We start from the raw sequence: 24,464 nt of genomic DNA, 5'->3' as shown, positions 1-24,464 counted from the left end.
TATTTGCATGCTCTTTGGGCATTTACCATTTACTCTTTTTTTCTTTTTTTTTTTTTAAGATTTATTTATTTTTATTTATTTCTCCCCACCCCCTCGTTGTTCGCATTTGCTGTGTCTGTTTGCTGTGTTAGGAGGCACTGAAAACCGAACCCGGGACCTCTGATGTGGGAGGAAGGCACCCAATCGGATAAGCCACCTCTGTTTCCCCCATTTGCTCTTATTACTTATCACTATTTTATCTCCCTCCATATATGGAGGGAAAGGCTGCATTTTCTCTCTCTTTATATATGTCCAAACACAGCAATTTTTCAATGTAGTTGCTCAAGAAACATCCATTTATCAGTACATTACTTGGAATTTAAGCTCTATGATAGCAACAACCTTATCTGTCTGATTCACTATTGTATCCCCTGAGCCTAGTACAGTACCAAAGACATATAGAACCCTCATAAACGTATACTGAATAAAATAATGAATGAATAAAATCATCTCCTTGCCCACCACCATTCTTTTATTTTTTTAAGATTTATTTTTTAATTTATTTCTCTCTCCTTCTACCCTCCCCATTGTCTGCTCTGTGCCCATTTGCTGTGTGTTCTTCTGTGTCTGCTTGCATTCTTGTCAGCAACACTAGGAATCTGTGTTTCTTTTGGTTAGGTCATCTTGCTGCATCAGTTCTCCATGTGTGCAGTGCCACTCCTGGGCAGGCTGAGCTTTTTTCGTGCAGGGCGGCTCTCCTTGGGGGGCATACTCCTTGCATGTGGGGCTCCCCTGCATGGCATGGCATTCTTTGTGCACATTAGCACTGTGAGCAGGCCAGCTCACCACATGGGTCAGGACGCCCTGGGTTTGAGCCCTGGGCCTCCCATATGGTAGGCGGATGCTCTATCTTTTAAGCCAAATCCACTTACCCCATTCTTTAACATATCCCAGGAGGTTATAAGTTCTGGAATCTCTGTAATAGCACCCCATTTTTCCAATGGAGGACCACCCCTCCCCCACTGACAGTCCCCATACTTCCAATGTGGCTGACCCACCTCAGGTCTAGGGATGCTCATGTGACCAAGGACTAGCCAATCAGACACAGATACCCCCTAGGCAAAGTGAGTGGTTCCGGGATGGGCTTCTGACTCAATCAGGGCCAATCAGAGCTGAAACTATTGGAAAGAAGAAATTTGCTTTCCACTGAGGAAGTTTAGGCAGAGGAATAACAAGTGCTGATGGCTATATTGAGGAGAAAGCCTCCTTAGGAACACTGAAAAGCAAACACTGAAAAAGGCAAAACTGAGGGATGTAAAGAGAGGTCCCTGACTGTTTTTTAGGGGAAGTGGATCTAGCTGAGTCTGAAGGCAAGCCCTTGACTTTTCTTTTAATGAGACAATAAATTCCCTTGTTCATTCATGTCCGTTTGAGTTGGGTTTCTGTCACTTACATCCAAAAGAGTCCTAATTAATATTTGGATGTTATAGATGGAGACTTGTTACGAGTTGAATTTAGTGTCCCAAAAAGTTATATTGAAGTCCTCTCTAGTACCTTGGAATGTGACCTCATTTGGAAATAGGGTCATTGCCAATGGAATTAGTTAAGATGAAATCATACTGGAGTAGAGTGGACCCTGAATCCAGTATGATGGGTGTCCTTATAAGAAGGGGGAAAGAGACACAGACCCGTGAGAGAAGAAAACCATGTGAAGATGGAAGCAGAGACTGGAGAGATACACTCAAAGCCAAGGAAGGCCAAAGATTGCTGGCAAACACCAGAAGATGGAAGAGACAAAGAAGGATTCTCCCCTTCAGGCTTCAGAGACAGCATCAACACCTTGGACTTCTATCCTCCAGAACTGTGAGCCAATAACTTTCTGGGCTTTTTACGGAAGCCATCTAGTTTGTGGTACTTTGTTATGGCAGGCCTAGGACACTAAGATAGGGGTCAGAGTAGACATAAAAACATACCTTTATAGAAATCTGCCCTCTAAGAACTGCCCCCTACCCACGGACTGGACTACCAGTCATGTTTGTATGACATAACCCTGTCCCCCAAAACCACAACTGATGGGACCAGAAGTATATTGCACAGTAATCAGATCAGATTCTTTCTTCTGGGGATGAGGGTTTAGGACTGAGAGGTCCAGGTTCAGTCTAGGCTGCAGCTTAAACTGAGGGGACTTAAAATTGGATGCTGAGAGAAAGTCAAGCAAGAAGCTGGTTTGCTGAAGGAGAAGAGTGAAGCAGACAGTGCACAGAGAAGCAGAGGCCATGATGACCCAGAGAGAACAAGAGAGAAGAGAAAGAGCTGCTTCCTCACCCGTCATGAGACTAATTACTTCTCCTTTTGGGTTGCATGAGACTTCTCTGTTCTTATAATCCCACCCATGCACTCTTTTTTTTCCCCCTTAAAATGGCTCTGATGGTTTTTAATTTCATTTGTTCATTTATTTATTTATTTTTACTTGTAACTAAAAGGCTTTTAGGCAACTGTCCTAGGAACAAGAGCCTACAGCCAAGCTGTCTTGGGCACTATGCTGACAAAGTCCTTGGCTCCCCAAATTGAGATATCCAAGCATCCATTTACTAACTGTGTGGCCTTGGCCAAAACACTTGGACTCACTGAATTGGCATCCTCTTTCGCAAAATGAGAATAATAATGCCTATATTACTGGGCTGTTGTAAATACTGAATGAGATAAGGTGGAAATAAGAACTTAGCTCGGTGTTAGGCACAGAGGAGTCATACAATCCGTGTGTGCTGAATGTAGAAGAGATACTGGGTCCAAACATAGCCCCAGTCTATGAGTAAGCCCCAGCAAGGACAAGAAAGGAAGTTTAAAGGTATACCCCTATCCCCACCAGCACCTTCTTCATCTCATTTTTCAAGAGCCTTGAAGAGGAAAGGATTATCTTATTTTTAAAAGTGCCCATTCTGGAACTCTATTCTAATGATATAATCAGAAAAGAGTAAATACATATGCATAAGGATGCTCACTGCAATAGTGTTTATATTAGAGAAAAAAGTGGAAATGACTTAAATTTCCCTTAATGGATGATGGTAAAGTACATGCATGCAATAGAATACTATGGAGAATTGGAGGAGAAAAGATACAATATTTTTAAATAGAAACAAGCATAGAGTGAATGCAAAATTTTATGGGGTATAATGGAAAATTTGTCTGAAGTTTTAAGGTGAAAGCCCTATATTTCAAAGCAGTTTCTCCCACTCTTTTACATTGCAGCACCACACACAACATCTGTGAATCTGAATGCAGTGAATCCCAAAAATCCTTTCCTGTGGGTATGGTACTCTTTGACAGCCTTAGATTCACTTTATTTTTTTATTTTATATATTTTTTTAATTTTTAAATTTTTAAAAATTTATTTCTCTCCCTTTCCTCCCACCTCCCCCCATTGTCTGCTCTCTGTGTCCATTCACTGTGTGTTCTTCTGAGTCCACTTGCATTCTTGACAGTGGCACCAGGAATCTGTGTCTCTTTTTGTAGCATCATCTTGCTGCGTCAACCCTCCTGGCAGGCAGCACTTTTCTCGTGCAGGGCTGTTCTCCTTGAGGGGCGCACTCTTTTATGTGTGGGGCTCCCCTACACAGGGGACACCCCTGCATGGGACAGCACTCCTTGCACACATGAGCACTGCAAGTGGGCCAGGTCATCACACGAGTCAGGAGGCCCTGGATTTGAACCCTGGGCCTCCCATATGGTAGGCAGATGCTCTATCAGTTGAGCCAAATCTGCTTCCCTTAGATTCACTTTATATCACTTGATTAGATTGCTTTTCACTGGACTATGTCAGTGAGGTGTAACAGTTTGGGTCTCCACCCACTTTTTAGTCTTATAAAAAAGAAAGGCACAGAGAGAGAGACACAGGGAAAAGAAGCTGCCGTTTTGTCTCAGCCATGCGCTAGCTGCCGAAGCTGAAGCACAAAGCTCGCAAGAAGCTGGGCCCACAGAGCAACTCAAGGCTGAAGAGATGAGCCTAATGCCTGATAGCGTACAGCTAAACTCAAGAAGAAATCAAAGGGAAGCGGATATGGCTCAAGTGGCTGAACTCCCGCCAACTACACGGGAGGGGCCAGGTTCAGTTCCCAGGGTCTTCTAAAGCAGACAAGCATGTCAGCAAGCTGACGTGATGGGCTGACAACCCAAAGAGAGACACAACAAAGCAGGGAACGGAGGTGATTAGGCACCTCCCTCCTATGTGGGAGGTCTCAGGTTCGGTTCTTGTACCTCCAAAAAGAAGATGAGCACACACGAACAGATACAGCAAGCGCAAACAGCAAAGAGTGTGTGTGTGGGGGGGGGCGTAGAAATAAGCAAAAACTACAAAATAAAATAAATCTTAAAAAAAGAAGAAGAAGAAAACAGAACAGCCAAGACTGAGAGAGGAGGCCCAGAAAGAGACAAGTACTATGCCTGGTCACCCACAGCTGGGCTTCTGAAGACCGTGAGCCCAGTGCAGGACTCCAGGATCATCAGTAGCTCACTGTGTAAGTAAGCATCTCTTCTGGTGCCTTGATTGCTTTGGAACTTTAAGTGTTTATCCTAAATAAAATTCCCGTTATAAAAGCCAACCCATATCTGGTACTTTGTATCGGCAGCCCTGTGGCAAACTAAGATACCATCTAACACATTATCCACCTGGCAATGCATTTATCTTCTCTGCCTTTTGGGCTAATTCGGTGGGAAAAAATTAAGAATCATTCATCTAAGCACAAGTCCTGAGGCCTTTGACATAGGTGTCACAACATTTTTTGAGTAAAATAAAAAAAGCAGGTTACAAAATATTGCCAAAAATGTTTACAGTGGTTATCTCAAGTCATGGGGTTTCAGGCAGTCTTTTTTCTTCTTCATACTTTTATGTATTGTCTAAAGTTTTTCTAATGTGTGTATATATTATATTTATAATGATAAAAAATAATAAAGCCATTTTCATGGTGGGGATTAAAAGCATCCTCATTGAATTTATTTTCTCCTATATCGCCCTCATTAACATTCGACCAGATCTCCTCTAACACATCTTCCTTCTTCAGGAAGAGCAGAATTTACCTGGCTCCCCAGCCCTCTGGGAGCTGCTCTAGACAGAAGCTCCTTGGGCAGGGAGGAGAGTCTTCTCTGAGCCTGGCAGTTGTGTTAGCCAGCTCACTACTGTCCTCTTCTGGTCAGAATAGGTCAAAGCCTGATTCTGTTAAACGCAGCACACCCAACAGCCAAGGTCATCCCCAGAGGCATGACTTCTGACCGCCCCTGTGGTCACCAGTATGCTACACAGCATCGGTGGCTCAGCACTCCACACCAAAACAGGCCATGACCTGGGCTTGGCTAGACTGAGCCTAAGGATTGCAAACCCATCTGGACAAATGCTGTTCACTCCACGCCAGAGGCTCCCAAGAGACACTCTTTTCCCACTTCTGGAGCAAGTGACGGAGAGCTTTCCTGTCTGCTAGAAAGCACAGACGGCTAGGACCTGGGGTTCAAGAAAGTAGAAGGTAGGGTTGCAGGAAGACAACTGCAATCATTCTAATCATAAAAGCCCTTGCTTATATGTGGTTCTTTTTACTTTTCGAAGTATTTTCCAAGCCAGCTTGATATGTCCAAATAAATTGAGACAAGGATGCTTGCTACAGAAGTGTTGGTAACACTAAAAGACTGGAAACAACCGAAGTGTCCTCCAGTAGGGAAGCATTTTGATAAAACAGGATAGAATGCAGCTGTTAAACAGAATGAGGTAGCTCTGTATGTGCGACTCTGAAGCAATCTCCAAGATTCATCATTACATGAAAACTAAAGCAAGATGCAAAACCGTCAATGTGTGTGTGTTTTAAATAAGGATCTATAGGGAAGTGGATTTGGCTCAACTGATAGAGCGTCCGCCTACCACATGGGAGGTCCAGGGTTCAAACCCCGGGCCTCCTTGACCCGTGTGCAGCTGGCCCATGCGCGGTGCTGATGCGCACAAGGAGTACGGTGCCACGCAGGGGTGTCCCCGCGTAGGGGAGCCCCACGCGCAAGGAGTGCACCCCGTAAGGAGAGCCACCCAGCGTGAAAGAAAGTGCAGCCTGCCCAGGAATGGCGCCGCACACATGGAGAGCTGACACAACAAGATGATGCAACAAAAAGAGACACAGATTCCCGGTGCCGCTGATATGGATAGAAGCGGTCACAGAAGAACACACAGCGAATGGACACAGGGAGCAGACAACTGGGGGGGGGGGGGGTGGGGGTGGGGAGAGAAATAAATAAAAAATAAATCTTTAAAAATAAATAAATAAATAAATAAGGATCTATACACCTATGGATATATGTCTTTAGATATGTATAGCGTACTGGAAGGAAACACCAGAAACTAATCATAGTAACTGCCTCTGAGGGTTGGAGGGGGGACCTGAATGTACAGAGATAGGATGGAGAACTACTTTTCACTGTATATCCTTTCGTACTGTTAAACTTTTTACTCTGTACATGTATTACTTTTTTGAGGTAAAATTAGTTTAAATTTTTTAAATAATATTTTTCAAAAGATAATTTGGTATAATGGAATCAGAAAGACTTGGGTTTAAATGTAGACTCTGAGACTTTCCAGTTGTGTGACCTTAAGCATATCACTCAACCACTTTGACCTCCAATTTTCTCATCTCTAAAATGGAATGAGGGAAGCGGATGTGGCTCAAGTGATAGCCCTTCCACCTACCACATGAAAGGACCTGGGTTTGACCCCAGAGGCCTCCTGGTGAAAAGGAAGAAGAGAAAGCATGCCTGCACAGTGAGCCAGTGCCCACATGGCAAGACAGTGCCCGCGCTGCGAGCTGAGTGCCCACGCAAGTGTGTCATGCACAAGACGATGAGCAGCAAAAGAGAGAGGAAGGGGAGGGTCAAGTTGATGCGCAGCAGAAACCAGGAGCTGAGGTGGTGCAGCTAACAGGGAACCTCTCTCCACATCTGAGGTCCCCAGGATTGAATCTCAGTGAATCCTAGAGGAGAAAAAACGAGAAGACCAAAAAGAGAAATAGATACAGAAGATGACACAGCAAAGGGACACAGATAGCAAAAACAGCAGGGCAGGGGAAGGGGAAGGGGGGATAAATAAATAAATAAATCTTTTTTAAAAAAATAGAATGAGGGAAGCGGATGTGGCTCAGGTGACTGAGCTCCTGCCTACCACATAGAAGGTCCAGGTTTGGTTCCCAGTGCGTCCTAAAGAAGATGGCTGGCATGGCAAGCTGACGCAACAAGATAATGCAGTGAGATGATGCAATCAAGAGACACAGTGAGGAAACACAATGAGAGACGCAACTATGTGGGGGGTTGAGGTGTCTCAGGTGATTGGGTGCCTCCCTCCCACATGGCAGGACCCGGTTTTGGTTCCCTATGCTTCCTTAAAAAAAAGAGAGAAGACCAGCACACAAAAAACAGATAGAGCACGTGCAAACGACAAGGAGGTGGGGAGAAATAAATAAATTAAATAAACCTTAAAAGGGAATGAGTCAACAGATTTCATTTCTTCTTATAAATTAATGCATTCATATATTTATTCAACAGAGATTCATGAAACACCTAGTACGTGTGCCAGGACTAGCATGTGCCTGGAATTGTTACTAAAGGTGCTAGAGATTTAGCAGTGAAAATTCTGACCAAAATCCCTGCCATAAAGGATGTAGCAGTTTGATATGGTTCTGAATTCCAAAAATAGATATTGGATTATGTTTGTAATCTGGTCTGTATCTGGGTGTGATTAAGTTATGATTAGGGCTTTGATTGGGCCATGTCATTAGGGTGTTGGGTCCCCACCCCTTGGTGAGTGGGCACTCACAGATAAAAGACATGGCAAAGGACAGAGTTGAGGGTTTTTGATATTGGAGTTTGATGCTGAAGCCTTAAGCTGGAGCCCCAGGAAGTAAGTACACAGAGGAAAGAGAAGCCAGCTCCAGGAAGAGAGGAACCCTGAGCCCAGGAAGAAGCAAGACTCTGGAAGGGAGGAACCCAGGAAGCCTGAACCCTCACAGATGTCAGCAGCCATCTTGCTCCAACACATGAAAATAGACTTTGGTGAGGGAAGTAACTTATGCTTTATGGCCTGGTATCTGTAAGCTCCTACCCCAAATGAATACCCTTTATGAAAAACAACCAATTTCTGGTATTTTGCATCATCACCTCTTTGGCTGACTAATACAATGGAACATACATATCAGTGAAAAGACTGACAATAAACCAGCATATATAGTATCTTAGATGGTCATAAGTTCTGAGGAGAAAGCAATAGCATAGGGAAGGAGAAGAGGAAAGACTGGGAGAAGATGTGAAATTTTGTGGTGTGTCCAGATGACACTGGAGTAAAGACAGGAGATGCAGAAGTAAGCCACCTGGGTTTTTAGGGAAAGCGATTTCCAGGCAGAGTAAATGGCATATAAAAATGTTCTGAAGAGTCTGTGTGGTTTGAGGAAAAGTGTATGTAGCCAAGTGATGCAGATGTGAAGGAGACTGGGAAAGGAGGTAAGAGAAAACTCAGAAGCCAGCTCAGATAAGGCCTTGCAGATTGGCTTTTACTCATCAATCTACCTTTCAAAGGATTTTGAGTGGAGGAGCAACATATCTCAATCTGTTGAGATTCAATTAAAAGGAGACAAAGGCAGAGTAGGGAGACCAGTGAGCAGGCTATTGTAATAATCCAGGCAAGAGATGCTGCTGGTTTGGATCAGGACAGAAGCAGTGAAAAAGGTGAAAAGTGGTCAATTCTGGAGGTATTTTGAAGGTAGGGATGACCAAGTGTGTTGCTGAATTATAATTAGGATATATGAGAAAAATAGGAGTTAAGGATGACTCAAGGTCTTTGGTCTTTGAGCAATGAAAAATGTACTTGCAATGAACAGAACAGATCGAGGGGCATGGCTACCAGGAACTCAGTCTTGGACATGTTAAGTTTAAGATGTCCATTGGACATTCAAGTGGATAAGTCAAGATGGTTGCTGGGCACGCATGTCTGGAGCTCAAAGGAGAGGTTCAAGTTATTTACTAGCTTACCATTTAGCCATATGCTAGTCTTGAGACCTTAGACAAGTCACCTGATTTCTCAAGGCCTCAATTTCCTCTTCTGTAGAGTAGTTATAAAAACAGTAGGTATAGGGAAACAGATTTGGCCCAATGGATAGGGCATCTGCCTACCATGGTCCAGGGTTCAAACCCAGGGCCTCCTGACCCGTGTGGTGAGTTGGCCCATGCGCAGTGCTGATGCACTCAAGGAGTGCCGTGCCACGCAGGGGTGTCCCCCACATAGGGAAGCCCCACACGCAAGGGGTGTGCCCTGTAAGGAGAACCGCCCAGCGGGAAAAAAGTGCAGCCTACCCAGGAATGGTGCTGTACACACGGAGAGCTGACACAGCAAGATGATGCAACAAAAACGAGACACAGATTCCAGGTGCTGCTGACAAGAATACAAGTGGACACAGAAGAACACACAGCGAATAGACACAGAGAGCAGACAATGGGGGGTGGGCAGGGAAAGGGAGATAAATTTAAAAAATAAATCTTAAAAAAACAAACAACAACAACAACAACAACAAAACAGTAGGTATACCACAGAGTCCTTGAAAGGATCAAATAAAAAGATGAATAAAGTAATGGTACACAGAAGGCTCTAAATAATGTATCACTATTACTAGGTTCAATTAGACCTGCATTTTGTTGCTGGGAACACAAACATGAAAGATACAGTCCCTACTCTCAAGTGGAGAAAACTTGGTCAAAGTCTTCAACAACCTCTCAGGTAGGAACCAATCATTGGGGAGAATCAATGGGTCCTGGCACCTGATTGGACACAGGGAATAAAGGAGAAGTTAAAGATAGCCGACAACCAGTCTCAGTATGGAAGCAGCCAGGGGGATTAGAGGGTAAAGCTTGCTGAGCCACCTTGGACTTATCAACCACTCCCTCTACCTCTCACTTTCCCAATAGAATAAACCCCTTACCCCCAGAGATGTTTAAAAGTGCCCAGGAGGGAAGCGGATATGGCTCAGGCAACTGGGCTCCTGCCTACCACATGGGAGGTCCGGGTTCGATTCCCAGTACCTCCTGGAGAAGACAGACAAGACAGAGAGCTGACGAGATGGGCTGGAGCAGCAAGCTTATGCAACAAGATGACACAGTAAGATGATGCAACCAAGAGACACAGCAAGGAAACCCAATGAAAGATTCAACAGAGCAAGGTATGGAGGTGGCTCAGGCATTAGGCACCTCCCTCCCACATGGGAGGTCCTGGGTTCAGTTCTCAGTGCACCCTAAAAAGAGAAGACCAGAACATGACAAAAGGTTACAGCAAGTGCAAACAATGAGGGGGTGGGGAGAAAGAAATAAAATAAATCTTAAAAAAAAAAAAAAGTGCCAGGGGAGCCGATGTAGCTCAATGGTAGAGCATCTTCTTCCCATGTATGAGGTCCTGGGTTCAATCCCCTGGGATCTCCTTAAATATATATATATATATATATTTTTTTTCAAGTGCCCAAAATCCCTCTGGAAAAAAAACTAGATGTCGTAATAGCAATAATATCACCTCCCCTTGCCTGTTTTCCCACCTGCTCTCCTCAGATTGATCCCTGCCCTCTCATCAGAACTTTTCCAGGCACAAAAGCCCTGCACCTGATTCTCCTCAGCTTTTAGGCACAGGGGAAATAGCACCGAGACCATGTGTGCTATCAAAGAAACTGGAATGGTAAACATTGGGAGATGCTTGAACCAGCACGAAGAGGAAAGTCATGGAGCATAAGGAGAGAGAATACATCGTTTTTTAAATTCCTCTTGGGCCAGGAGCAGTGCTAGGTGCTATCAGGGATGAGAGAGATGTTGCAAGGATTAAATATGAATCCACGTAAAACACATGGCTCAGGATCTGGCACATAGCAAGTATACAAAGAGCATAATAAATGTTAGCACTATTTACTATTTTTATTATATCTCTTTTAATTCTTACAACAACCCTACAAGCTAGGCTCTAAACTGAGAGGCAGATTGGTGTAGTGGTGTGTGCTCTTGTGTTGAAGAAATTTGGGTTTAAATGCCAGCTCTGCCACGTGCAGGCTTTTTTGGCCCTGGGCAAGTTACTTTGTTTTCCTGAGTCTTGGTTTGTTTATGAGTAAAGTGGGGGAAATAATGGTACCTGTCAAACCAAGATTCTTCTAAAACCCTTAGTATAGGGCATAACACACAGTAACTGCTTAATAGTCATTAGATGTTCTTAATACCAGTGGAGGAGAGGATACAGAAATTCCAGAGATTAATTCACTTATCCAAATCCACACAGCAAAGTAGAATAGACGCTTGAGGTTTGGCCTACTCAGCATCCCTGCCCCTTCTTCTGGTTAGAGTACCTTCACTAGCTTTTTAAAAACATTTATTTATTTTTAATAAATATATATTTATCAGAGAAATTGTGGGTTTACAGAATAATCATGCATAAAATACAGGATTCCCAGATATCACCTTATTATTAACACCTTGCCTTGGTATGGAACATTTGTTAAAATTGATGACAGCATATTTTTATAATTGTACTATTGACTATTGTACTAGTCAGCCAAAGAGGTGCTGATGCAAAATACCAGAAATTGGTTGTTTTTCATAAAGGGTGTTTATCTGGGGTAGGAACTTACAGATACCAGGCCATAAAGCATAAGTTACTTGCCTCACCAAAGTCTATTTTCATGTGTTGGAGCAAGATGGCTGCCGACATCTGCAAGAATTCAGGTTTCCTGAGTTCCTCCCTTCCAGGGTCTTGCTTCTCTCTGGGTTCAGGGTTCCTCTCTTCCTGGGGCTGGCTTCTCTTTCTTCTGTGTGCTGACTTCCTGGGGCTCCAGTTTAAGTCAGCATCAAACTCCAACATCAAAACTCCAGTATCAAAAACCCTCAACTCTGTCCTTTGTCATGTCTTTTATCTGTGAATCTCCACCCCACACCAAGGGGTGGGGACTCAACGCTCTAATGACATGGCCCAATCAAAGCCCTAATCATAACTTAATTATGCCCAGATACAGACCAGTTTACAAACATAATCCAATATCTATTTTTGGAATTCATAACCATTCAAATTTCTACAACTATGGTCCATGGTTTAATTTAAGTTTCACTGTTTGTGTAGTACAGGTCCATGAATTCTTTAAAAAAAAAAAAGGTATTCTATTAAAACATAACATTTCAGGGAGCAGATGTGGCTCAAGAGGTTGAGCACCTGCTTTCCACATGGGAGGTCCTGGATTCAGTCCTTGGTGCCTCCTAAAGACAAACAGCAAGCAAACAAATGAACAAACTAACCCAGGGGAGCTGCTGTGGCTCAGTCACTGAGCGCCAGCTTCCCACATACTAGTTCCAGGGTTTCAATCTCTGGCCCTAGCACCTAAAACAAAACAAACAACAACAAAGAACAACTAACATTTCCCCTTTTAACCACATTCAGATATATATTTCAGTGCTGTTAATTGTGTTCACAATGTTTTGCTACTATCTTCACCATCCATCACCAAAATATTCCCACTGTTACAAATAGGAACCCCATACATTTTAATGCTAACTTAAATTCCCTATACCCACCCCATCCCCTGGTAATCTATATTCTAGATTCTGACTCTATTAGTTTGTTTATTCTAATTAGTTCATGTCAGTAAGATCATAAAATATTTTTCCTTTTGCATCTGGTTTATTTCACTCAACATGATGTCTTCTTCGGAATTACATTCTTTTTCATGACTGAACAATAGTCCATTGTATGTATGTACCACATTTTGTTTATCCATTCATCAGCTGATGGACACTTGGGTTACTTCCATCTTTTGGCAATTGTGAGTAATGCTGTTATGAACATTGCTGTGCAAATATATGTTTGAGTCTCTGCTTTCAATTCTTTTGGGTATATATCTAGCAGGATCGCTGGGTCATATGGTAATTCTATACTTAACTTTTTTTTTTTTTAAAGATTTATTTTTATTTATTTAATTCCCCTCCCCTCCCCCGGTTGTCTGTTTTCTGTGTCTTTTTGCTGCGTCTTGTTTCTTTGTCCGCTTCTGTTGTCGTCAGCGGCAGGGGAAGTGTGGGCGGCACCATTCCTGGGCAGGCTGCTCCCTCCTTCACGCTGGGCGGCTCTCCTTACAGGGCGCACTCCTTGCGCATGGGGCTCCCCCACGTGGGGGCCACTCCTGCGTGGCGCGGCACTCCCTGTGCGCATCAGCACTGCTGCATGGGCCAGCTGCACATGGGTCAAGGAGGCCCGGGGCTTGAACCGCGGACCTCCCATGTGGTAGACGAACGCCCTAACCACTGGGTCAAAGTCCGCTTCCCTATACTTAACTTTCTGAGGAACCGCCAAACTGTCTTCCACAGTGGCTACACCATTTTACATTACAACCGGCAATGAATGAGTGTTCCTTTTTCTCCATATCCTCTCCAACATTTGTAATTTTCCATTTTTTAAATAGCAGGCATTCTAATGGGTTTGAAATGGTATCTCATTGTACCTTCACTCACTTTTAGGGACCACCCTCCCCCATTCTCAGTCCATGTGATTTGGTTGACAACCTCACTCCAAACTCCAGGGAGAGACTGTGACCCAGGTCTGGCAAATTGTCTATTCCATCCTTATGGCTACCATGATTTGTTTGAAGGTGGACAAGCGAACCATGCCAAGTCGGTAAGACTCAATGCCAAAACTTCTGATGAATCCATTGGGGAAAAAATTAACCCTGATTTGGACTTAACACTAGGAGAATATAAGTCTGGAGCTGCTGGAGACTGCTAGGTGGAGAGAGTGCTTGAGTGCAAAGCAAGCCCAGAGGAAAATAGAGTTGAAAGATGAAGAGAGACTGAAGCCTGAAAATTTTGTTTGAGCTCTCAGTTACATGAGGCAATAATTCATTCCCTCTTTCCCTTAAGACAATCAAAAAAATCTTAATTTTGCAAATGTATCAGTCAGGGTCCCAACTGAAAACAGATGGCACACTCAAATTAGAATAATTAGAAGAGGGTTATTTACAAAGAATATGGGCAGGTGCAGAGGAACCACAAGGGATGGCATGGTGACTTGGGGATAGTAACAACTGAGAAGCTGTCACCCCCCCTAAGCCTGAAGGGACAGGGTAGAGGCAGTTGCCTGAACCCAGAGAGAGTTGTGGAGAAAAAGAGAGAAGAGCAGCGATGGTCGGTCAAGGTCACAGCCGGCCTGCAGAGGAACTGGCAAAAGCAATACCCTGACCTCTCTCTCTTCTTGCCTCTCGTCCCCGGGCTCCCCCTTGCCTGAGCGCAGCCAGGAGCCAGAAGGCAAAGGAGCCTGCTGAGGTGTCCAGACAGGTCAGATCCAGAACAGCAGGAAGAAAGCTAAAGTGTAGCTCTGGAGGGGCAGACAGAAGATCTGGCCCATCCAGAAAATGGCACAGCCTGGTCTGACTATCTCTTCCACAATCCCATGATGCCCATTTGGAACCCCAGACCAGAGTTTAAAAACTCTCACAGTTCTCTTTGATCTTTCTTGTCTATTGCTTCTCCCTTCCTCCCTAGAGAAGAGACCCCTGAATGGTACATAGGAGACAGGGATCCTGAGCTCTGGGAAGAAGCCACTGGACTGACCCTGCTGACTTTGAGGCAGAAAGAAGCCCCCAGCCCAGCTGCCCACCTGGCCAGAAAGCTGTGGGCTGTCCCTCGGTCCTTACCCTGCCAGCTTCCTCGTCCCCACCAAAATCTGTCTGCTGGCCAGTCTGGCCCCAAGAGCAGGTACCCCTAGCCAGCAGCTCCACGACTTCCCTTCTCTCCATAGGTGATGTCTGTTTCCTTTTGCAGACAAGCCAAAGAAGCTTCTGGGATTCCCCACTACTGGCAGGGGCCCAACAGTGCCCTGAAGTCAGAGCTGACCTGCATCCAAGTGTCTAATTTTGGTTACACAGACACCCGTTTCCTCTTCTTTTTTTCCCAAACATTCATCTAATCTTCTCTACCAAAATGGATTCATCCCCACCATTCAAATTCAGTTTAAATCTTAGAATCTCCTCAGCAATTCTTCCTGGCCTTGTTTTCACTTCCTTTGTGAAATGTCCCACATGGCAATTTTCCCCCAGTGTAAACAAATACTTTTACATTAATCAATTAATTTAATGATCAAAACAACACTATGAAGCAAGTACTGTTATCATCTCCATTTTATAATCAAGAACTTAGGCACAGAGAGGTTAAGTAACTTTCTCAAAGTCACACTGCTGGTAAGTGGTGGTGTTTTAATGTGAATCCTGAGTGTGCCTCCAGAGCTTGTGCTCTTTTTTTTTTTTTCCAAGACTTATTATTATTATTTTTTTAAAGATTTATTTTTATTTATTTAATTCCCCTCCCCTCCCCCGGTTGTCTGTTTCCTGTGTCTTTTTGCTGCGTTTTGTTTCTTTGTCCGCTTCTGTTGTCAGCGGCACGGGAAGTGTGGGCGGCGCCATTCCTGGGCAGGCTGCTCCCTCCTTTGCGCTGGGCGGCTCTCCTTATGGGCGCACTCCTTGCGCGTGGGGCTCCCCTACGCGGGGGACACCGCTGTGTGGCACGGCACTCCTTGCGCTCATCAGCACTGCGCATGGGCCAGCTCCACGCGGGTCAAGGAGGCCCGGGGCTTGAACCGCGGGCCTCCCATGTGGTAGACGGACGCCCTAACCACTGGGCCAAAGTCCGTTTCCTCCAAGACTTATTTTTATTTTATTTTCTCCCCTTCCCCTCTTCCCACCCTGCTGTTTTTGCTGTCTGTGTTGTCTTCTCATCTCATTTTCTCTCCTCTAGGATTCAATGATTTTGATCCCAGAGACCTCTGATTGGGAGAAAGGTTCTCTGTCAATTGTGCCACCTCCGCTCCTGGTTTCTGCTGCGTTTCATCTTGACTCTCCCTTGTCTCTCTTTATTTGTTTGTTTTTGTTTTTCTTCTTTATTTTCTTTTACATGTTACATTCAAAAAATATGAGGTCCCCATATACTCCCCACTCCCCCTACCCCACCCCTCCCACATCAACAACCTCTTCCATCATCGTGGCACATTCACTGCACCTGGTGAATACATTTTGGAGCACTGCTGCACCACATGGACAGTGGTCTACATTGTAGTCTACACTCTCCCCCATTCCACTCAGTGGGCCATGGCAGGACACACAATGTCCAGCATCTGTCCCTGCAGCATCACCCAGGACAACTCCAAATCCTGAAAATGCCCCCACATCATATCTCTTCTTCCCTCTCCCTACCATCAGCAGCTACCATGGCCACTTTCTCCACATCAATATTACAATTTCTTTCCTTACTAATCACAATAGTTCCCCAGCAGAACACCAGTAAGTCCACTCTGATCTATACTCTATTCCTCCATCCTGTGGACCCTGGGATGGTTCCTTGTCTCTCTTTTGACATGTCATCACCTTGCTGCATGACTTACTTGCATGGGGCCCTGGCTCACCACACAGGGAGTCGCGTGCAGGCACTCGTGTGGGCAATGGATCACCACACGGGCACTTGCGTGGGCACTGGCTTGCCACGTGGGCACACTTTCTCTTCTTTTTCACCAGGAGGCCCTAGGGATCAAACCCAGTTCCTCCCATATGGTAGGCAGAAGCTCTATCAGTTGAGCCACATCTGCTTCCCTGAGAGCTTATGCTCTTAACAATTACTACTCTAGCTTGACAACAAGGATAACTGCGAATAATTACAGATGGAGCTTACATAATCTATCAAAGTACTGGAAATGCAAAAAAGGCCGTGGAGGGGTGCTTTTTAGTAGAATCTACATGCCTGGTAATGTGGAGGAGAGATCTCCCATAAGAATGACTGGTTGGTCTGATGAGCAAAGAAATATGGAGGACAACTGAGAAATAGCCATCAGGGTCTCTAGTGGGACAGGCAGGCAAACTTAAAGAGGAAGCAGGAAAAAGGTCCTTGGCCAAGAATGAACGAGAGACCCATAGATCAGCAAGGGTAGAAATAAGAAGAGCTAGGGAAACGGACTTTGGCCCAGTGGTTAGGGCGTCCGTCTACCATATGGGAGGTCCGCAGTTCAAACCCCGGGCCTCCTTGACCCGTGTGGAGCTGGCCATGCGCAGCGCTGATGCGCGCAAGGAGTGCCGTGCCACGCAAGGGTGTCCCCCGCGTGGGGGAGCCCCACGCGCAAGGAGTGCACCCGCCCGTGAGGAAAGCCGCCCAGCGTGAAAAGAAAGAGCAGCCTGCCCAGGAATGGCGCCGCCCACACTTCCCGTGCCGCTGACGACAACAGAAGCGGACAAAGAAACAAGACGCAGCAAATAGACACCAAGAACAGACAACCAGGGGAGGGGGGGAAATTAAATAAATAAATAAATCTTTTAAAAAAAAAAAAAAGAAATAAGAAGAGCTAGTCAGATCATCAACTGGCAGAAGTGAAGAAAAAGGACATAGCAAAGTGAAGAGGAGGAACCCTTCACTTCAACCTCTATTTACTAAATTCCTATTACATACCAGGCACTGGTAGTGCTTGGAATACCATGCTAAGATTCTTATCCCTGCCCTCATGGAGCTTGCAGTCTAGTGGGGGAGTGTATCAGTCAGTACATTTTCCATTGCAAATGACAGAAACCAATTAAAACTGGCTTAAGCAAAAAGGGAATTTATTGGCTCACTTAATTGAAAAGTCCACTGGTAGGATGGGCTTCAGGCCTGGTTGGGTCCAGGGAGTTGAACATGTCAATGGGAGCCAGTCTCTCCATATTTTGACCCTGCTTTCTTCAGGGTTGTCTCCATTCTTAGGTAGCATTTCTCATGATGGCATAATGGCTGCCATTGACTCAGGCTTACATCTTGACCCATCAGTAATCTCCTCAGGAAGAGAATGCTTATTTCCCAGTTGTTCCAGCAAAAATTCCAAGATTGATTCTGATCAACTGCCTTGGTTGAGTGCTCAATATCGACCCAAGTACTAGGCCCAAATCACATGGATTGGGAATGGAGAGATGGTTCCCAGGGAGAATTGGAGTACTGAGAAGAGGGTAATGAATGCTGAGTAGGCAAAAACAACAGATGTCTGATCAAGGGATTCAGGCAACGAAAGTGGTAATTACAACACAGTGTGATAAACAACATGAGGGGAAGGAGCTGGCACTGAGGGAGTACATAGGGGACACTTAATTCAGAGGAAGTATCATGTAAGCTGAGACCTGAGGAGACAGAATCCAAGCCAAGGAGGGGTGCAGGTAGGAAGAGGAAATAGCTCGTGCACATTTCTTGAAATACATGAGAATGCAGCCTGAATGTTGACAATGGCAGTGAGAATGAAGACAATGGGCCAGATTTGGTGCCATGATTTGAGCCTGAGCAGAAAGGAAGGGAATATGGATTTGGGGCTGAAGAAGAGATGAAGAGTTCAGTTTGGGAGGTGTTGAGCTCAAGGGACCTGTTGGTCATCCTGTTAGAGGTATCAGAAAACCAGATGGATACCTGGGTGTGGAGTCCATCAGTGAGGTCTTGGTAGACAGAGAGTTGGGTGTGATCAGCATGCAGACGATCATCAGAGGAGCAGTGTGTGTGAGAGCACTGAACTTGACAACTAAATGGCCAATGAGTATATGAAAAAGCACACAATATCATTAGTTACTAGGGTAAGCCCACTGAAACAAAGAGATACCCACTACCTAGTCACCAGACTGGCTGAAATGAAAAAGACTGACAATATCAAGTGCTAACAAAGATGTAGAGCAACTGAAATTCCCATACATCTTAGGTAGGAGGGTACATTGGTACAATTCTTTTGAAAAACTGGCAGTATTTATTAAGGCTAAACATATGTAGCCCCTATAATCTAGCAATTCCATTTGAGTATAAATATATAGATGAGAGAAATGAGTACTTAAGTATTACAAAAGATTTGTAAAAGAATGTTCATAACAGTATTATATAGAACAGCCAAAAACTGGAAACAAACCAAATGTCCACTGTTACACTTTCATTCATAGAATACAGAGAAAAAAGAAGTACTGATGTGGATGAATCTTAAGGCATAATGCTGAGTAAAAGAAACCAGACCTAAAAGAATACATACCGTGTGATTCCATTTATATGAAGCTCAAAAAACAGGTAAAACTAATTGATGGTGGTCAAGGTCAGAAATAGCAGCATCCATTGTGGGAGGGCGTAGAGCTGAAAGGGGGCCAAAGAAGCCTGCTGGGGTGCTTGGAACATCCTGTATCTTGATCTGGGAGGTGATTATAAATGTGTATACATGTATAAAAATGCATCCAGCTGATCATTTAAGATTTGTGCACTTTACAGTATTTTATAATTAAAGAGAAAAAAAAAGCCTATCCTTTCCCACTCAAAAAAAAAAAAAAAAAACAAACCCCAAAGGCAGCACTGATACATTAATCAATGTGACTATAAGTATTTTACAGTTTGTGATGTGATATGATATTACAGAAGGCCCAGCTTGATGGCAAAGCCCCCCAGGGCCAGAAGCCTCCTTTTGATTTCATCTCCACTGTTTCAAAGCATCTATATTAGGGTTCAGAACACAGCAGGCCCTAGGCATCCATGACTCAGTGTCTGCCTCTGAGCAGCACAACCCAGCCCTTGAGTTTTCAACTCAACACTCATTTCCTGAGTGTCTGCTCCATGCCAGGCCTCATGCTGAGATTTGGGGATACAGAGACTAATAAGACACTATCCCTGTACTTGAAAAGCTTCCAAGCCAGAGGTGGGCACTCCAGGATGAAGGATGGGTCCTTGCAGCAGCCAGCTCATTCATCAGTACGTGTAAAATAATAATACTAACAAACCACCACCATTTATGAACTGCCAGGTGTTTTATGTGTGTGATGGATTTTTTTCTTTCTTAATTGCTGTTTAAAAACCACACTGCCTGCAGGTACTTTTGCCTGCTAGGGGAGTGGCATAATTTTTCTCTGGATAGACTCTTTGTATAGGAAAATAACTAATAAGTTGCTTTGGCATGAAGAATGAAGTTCCCCTGGGCTAGGGCAAGATAAAAAGAGAGCTGAATTGCTTTGCAAATTTGAGTGGGAAAAATGTGGCAGCAGGGAGAAGGTGAGGGGGAGTGAAAACAGGAGGAGGGGAAACCTTGGGAGGTGGTGTTAGGATGATCTATGTTGTTTTTCTTTTCCCAGCATCCTTTAGGGAACCACCCCTTTGCCTTGCTAATCTCACTCATTCTTCAGGTTTTACCTTTCAAACATCACTTCCTCATACCAAGCAGGCTTCAGAAAGAATGAGGTAAAGCTGACACGGAAAAGCCCATCGGGTATATTGTGCAGTGAAAAAAAACATAACCAGCAAGGGAGTGGTGCTTAATATGAGCCCATATTTTTATAAAGGAGAACCACATATATGTATTTATGCTTGCATACATATGGAAAATTTCTGGAAAAGTACGTAACACCATAATAGCATCAATTACCACGAGGGACAGTGGTTGGGGGTAATGAGGAGCTTCTATCTTCAACTTTTGTCCTTTTTTTAACCTTTGAACATTTTATCATGAGATTTTTATCCCCTTTTTAAAAAATCTCTTTCTCCAGATAGTCTTCCCTGAATTTTATCGTTTCCCTGAGAAACTTTCCCATGGTCTTCTGCCCTCCTCCTTTGTGACATTCAGCACATTTGTAATTGCCCGCTTACTGCCTCTCTCTCACCCCTCCACCTCCTACACCCGTCTCCCTCGGCTCCTAGAGGCAGGGACCAGCAACCTCTAGCAAAGTGCTTGGCACAGCTGTTCAATGAATGAATGAATTCTTCCACCTTCCAGACAGTTTTCTCCTACCTGGCTTTGAATCTTCCAGTGAAAGGAGGAAGCAGCTCAGTCCCCATCTTTGTGTGTTGCCCAGGCCTGGCTCACAGTGTTCCTGCAAATTCCCTGCCCAGGGCAGAGTGAGATGCCTTTTTTCTTGTTCTGGAGAGAGGTGTAAAAGCAGCAGCACTGGCCTTCTTCATCGTCTCAGCCCTCAGGGACACAAAAATGCCCGAGACCAAGACTACCTGTGTGAGGTAGGAGCAGGTGTCGAAGCCAATTACCAGAACAGCCAAGACACCCTGGCCGACCTTGGCAGAATCAGGAACGACTTCTCTTCCATCTTCGTTTTCTCTCTGGCAGCAGGGGGAGGAGGGAGCAAGGCCTAATTGCTTTCACCTTGAGAAAAATCTGCTGCTGACCATGTGCAGAGAGAATCACTCAGTTGTACAGCAGGGGGCTCAAAATTATATCAGAGCAGGATGGCTGACACTTTCCCTGAGGCTCTCTGACTAACCACCAAGGGGAAGGAGAGGCACTGCTTGGCCTAACATACGTCCTCGCTTCGGCCTTTCAATCACACAGTGTCAGCTGAGCTCACACTCAGAAACCCACGTGGAAATCTCCATTACTGCCCCCTTCCCGCCCAGGATGCTATTACTAAGATTGCGCCTTCTGTAGGTCTTGCCCCAACCATAGCTAAGGTTCCTGAGACAGAATTTTAGCTCCGTCTCACAGGCCTCTGACTGCCAGGCAGACCCTTGGCAGCCAGCCTCTCCCTGCTGAGTTCAGACAGGAAAAGTGGGGGTCACAGGAGCTGCCAGGGAGAGGTATAAGTCTCAAGTGATAAAGCCCAGGCATGGCAGTGGATGAACTCATGCATTCCTCATCCAGATGAAAAGGAAGTTCAAAAGCCCACATGCTGTTCTCAACCCCTGGAGTGAAACAAGGAATGTGATAAAGAGAAAGCACTGTAACTCACCAGAGCAGTCTTGAGTGATACTGATGCTACACAGAGAGCCTGCCACCTCCCCAGCATTTAAGTCACCAAAAATCACCCAGGAAGAAGGTGATAGATGTTGGCTTTATATGATTAATGACTTATAAAGCGGTAGAGCACTAGCTGGTCACCTATTGGGTCCCAAGGAGAAATTTTCTCTAAGAAATTCTGTGGAGGCAATAGAATCCCACAGCTTCATACACAGCCCATTTCAACCGATTTCTAGCTATGTGAACTTGGGCCTGTCACTTAACCTCTCTGAGCTTAATTTTCTCCAACTATAAATTGGGATTAATAATCCCTACTTCAAAGGATTGTTATAAGAATAAAATGAATGTATATAAACTATTTAGCATAGTACATGGTGCCCAGGAAGTGCTCATTAAATGGTGGCTGTTCGCATTATCATTATGGAGCCACTGATGCACACTCAAGCTCAGGCACTGGGGTGAGCTGGAGAGTAGTGGAGTCTTTTTTTTTTTTTTTCAGATTTATTTTATTTATTTCTCTCCCCTTCCTCCCCCCCCCCCCCCGCTCCCTGCCCCAGTTGTCTGTTCTCTGTATCTATTTGCTGTGTGTTCTTCTTTTTGTCTGTGGCACGAGAATCTGTGTCTCTTTTTGTTGCGTCTTCTTGCTGCATTAGCTCTCCATGTGTGCAGTACCGCTCCTGGCAGGTTGCACTTTTTTCATGCTGGGTGGCTCTCCTTATGGGGTGCACTCCTTGTGCATGGGGCTCCCCTACATGGGGAACACCCCTGTGTGGCATGGCACTCCTTGCATGCATCAGCTTTGCATATGGGCCAACCCATCACACTGGTCAGGAGGCCCTGGGTTTGAACCTTGGACCTCCCATGTAGGAGGTGGACACTCTATCCACCTACCAAACCCTCCACTGAGCCAAATCCACTTCCCTCTCTATCTTTTTTAATCATGGGAAAACAAAACAACCTAAAATTTCCCATCTCAACCACTCCCGAGCATTCAATCCAGTAAGAAATTAATCACATTCACAATGTTGTGCTTCCATCACCACTATCCATTACTAGAACTTCCCCATCATCCAAACAGAAACCCTGTAACCATTATGCATTTATTCCCCATTCCCTCCCTAATTCCCTCTCTAAATATTGCATATAAGTGAAATCACATAATATCTATCCCTTTATGTCTGGCATTTCACTCAACACAATGCCTTCTAGGTTCATCCATATAGTGGCAAGCATCAGAACTCCATCTCTTTCTATAGCTGATTAATAATCCATTGTATGTATATACCACATTTTGTCTAGCCATTCTTCTGTTGATGTATACTTGAGTAGCTTCTACCTTTTGGCTATTGTGAATAATGCTGCTATGAACATTGGTGTCTGAGTCTCTGCTTTCAATTTATTATTTTAGTTGCTACTGTAAATGGGATTGTTTTCTTGATTTTCTTTTCAGAATGTTCCTTGCTGATATACAGAAACACCACTGATTTTTGTGTATTGATCTTGTATCCCATCGCTTCGCTGAATTCATTTATTAGCTCTACTAGCTTTCTTGTAGATTATTTTGGAATTTCTGTACCTAGGATCATGTTATCTGAGAAGAGGTATAGTTTTACTTCTTCCTTTCCAATTTGGATGCCTTTTTTTTTTTTTAGTAGGTACCAGGGATTGAACTCAGGACCTTATACGTGGGAAGTAGGTGCTCAACTACTTGAGCTACATCCACTCCTTTGGATGCCTTTTACTTCTTTTTCTTTCCAGTTGCTCAGCTAGCACTTCCAGTCCTATATTGAACAGCAGTGGTGACAGCAAGCACCTTGACATTTTTAAGACCTCTTTTCCCTTGGTTTTCTGTCTCTTTGCTCCCCTGATATTTGCTCTTTTCCTCTGACTCCCCTCTCCCTCTCTCTTTTTCTCCTTCTTCTTAGGCTTTTCATCCTCCCTAGCTAATTCCATTTTCTCTGCCCTCCACATTTGATCTATTCTTCCCCAGGGAAAGGCCACATTGTCACCAAAACCAAGTTTGGTTTGGTCTTGCTCCTTTTCTCAAAAGCATGATCATTCTCCTGGCCACCCAGACATCAACTCCCAGATTCTTGTTTTTTCCTTTCTTTCTGAATACAATTATTTGCTAAGCCTCTGTTTTCTTTCGAAATTTTTCTCACATCTGTCGCCTTCTTTTCCATTTTTCCCTCTTGCCACTCTGGAATATCAACCCAGGTCTGATCTAGTTTAAATGGCTAATTTCATTCCATCCTGAGATTGCAGTCTTCCTAAAAGATCACTTTAAACATGGTAGAGATTCTCCTTCCAAGCTTCACCCTACCCTCACCCTATTAAGGCTTCTTTCCTCCTTCCTACAGATCAATGGACTCCTGAACTTGGCATTGAAGGCCTTCCATAATCTGATCTGAATTTGACTTCCATCAGATCTGAATCCAGTCTTTGTACGTATGCCTTATCCATGGCCAGTCTCCTCTCCTTTGCATTTGTAGACTTCTCTGTTTGGAGTGCCCTTCCTCCATTTTCTCCTTATCCAAATTCCATCCATCCTTCAAGGCCAGACTCAAAACTCAATCCCTCCTGAAGCCTTCTCTGTGGGAGCAGGAAGGGTGAGGACTGGAGCGCTGCCTGTCTGAGAAGCTGGTCAGGCTGCTGGCATCCCTGCTTGTGCCTTCAATTTATACTTGAGGGCAGAGCTGTTGTTCCCCTCATTGTTCCAGAT

Source organism: Dasypus novemcinctus, chromosome 9 (assembly GCF_030445035.2).
Source record: "Dasypus novemcinctus isolate mDasNov1 chromosome 9, mDasNov1.1.hap2, whole genome shotgun sequence".
Classification (NCBI taxonomy): Eukaryota; Metazoa; Chordata; class Mammalia; order Cingulata; family Dasypodidae; genus Dasypus; species Dasypus novemcinctus.
This window is presented reverse-complemented; position numbering follows the sequence as displayed.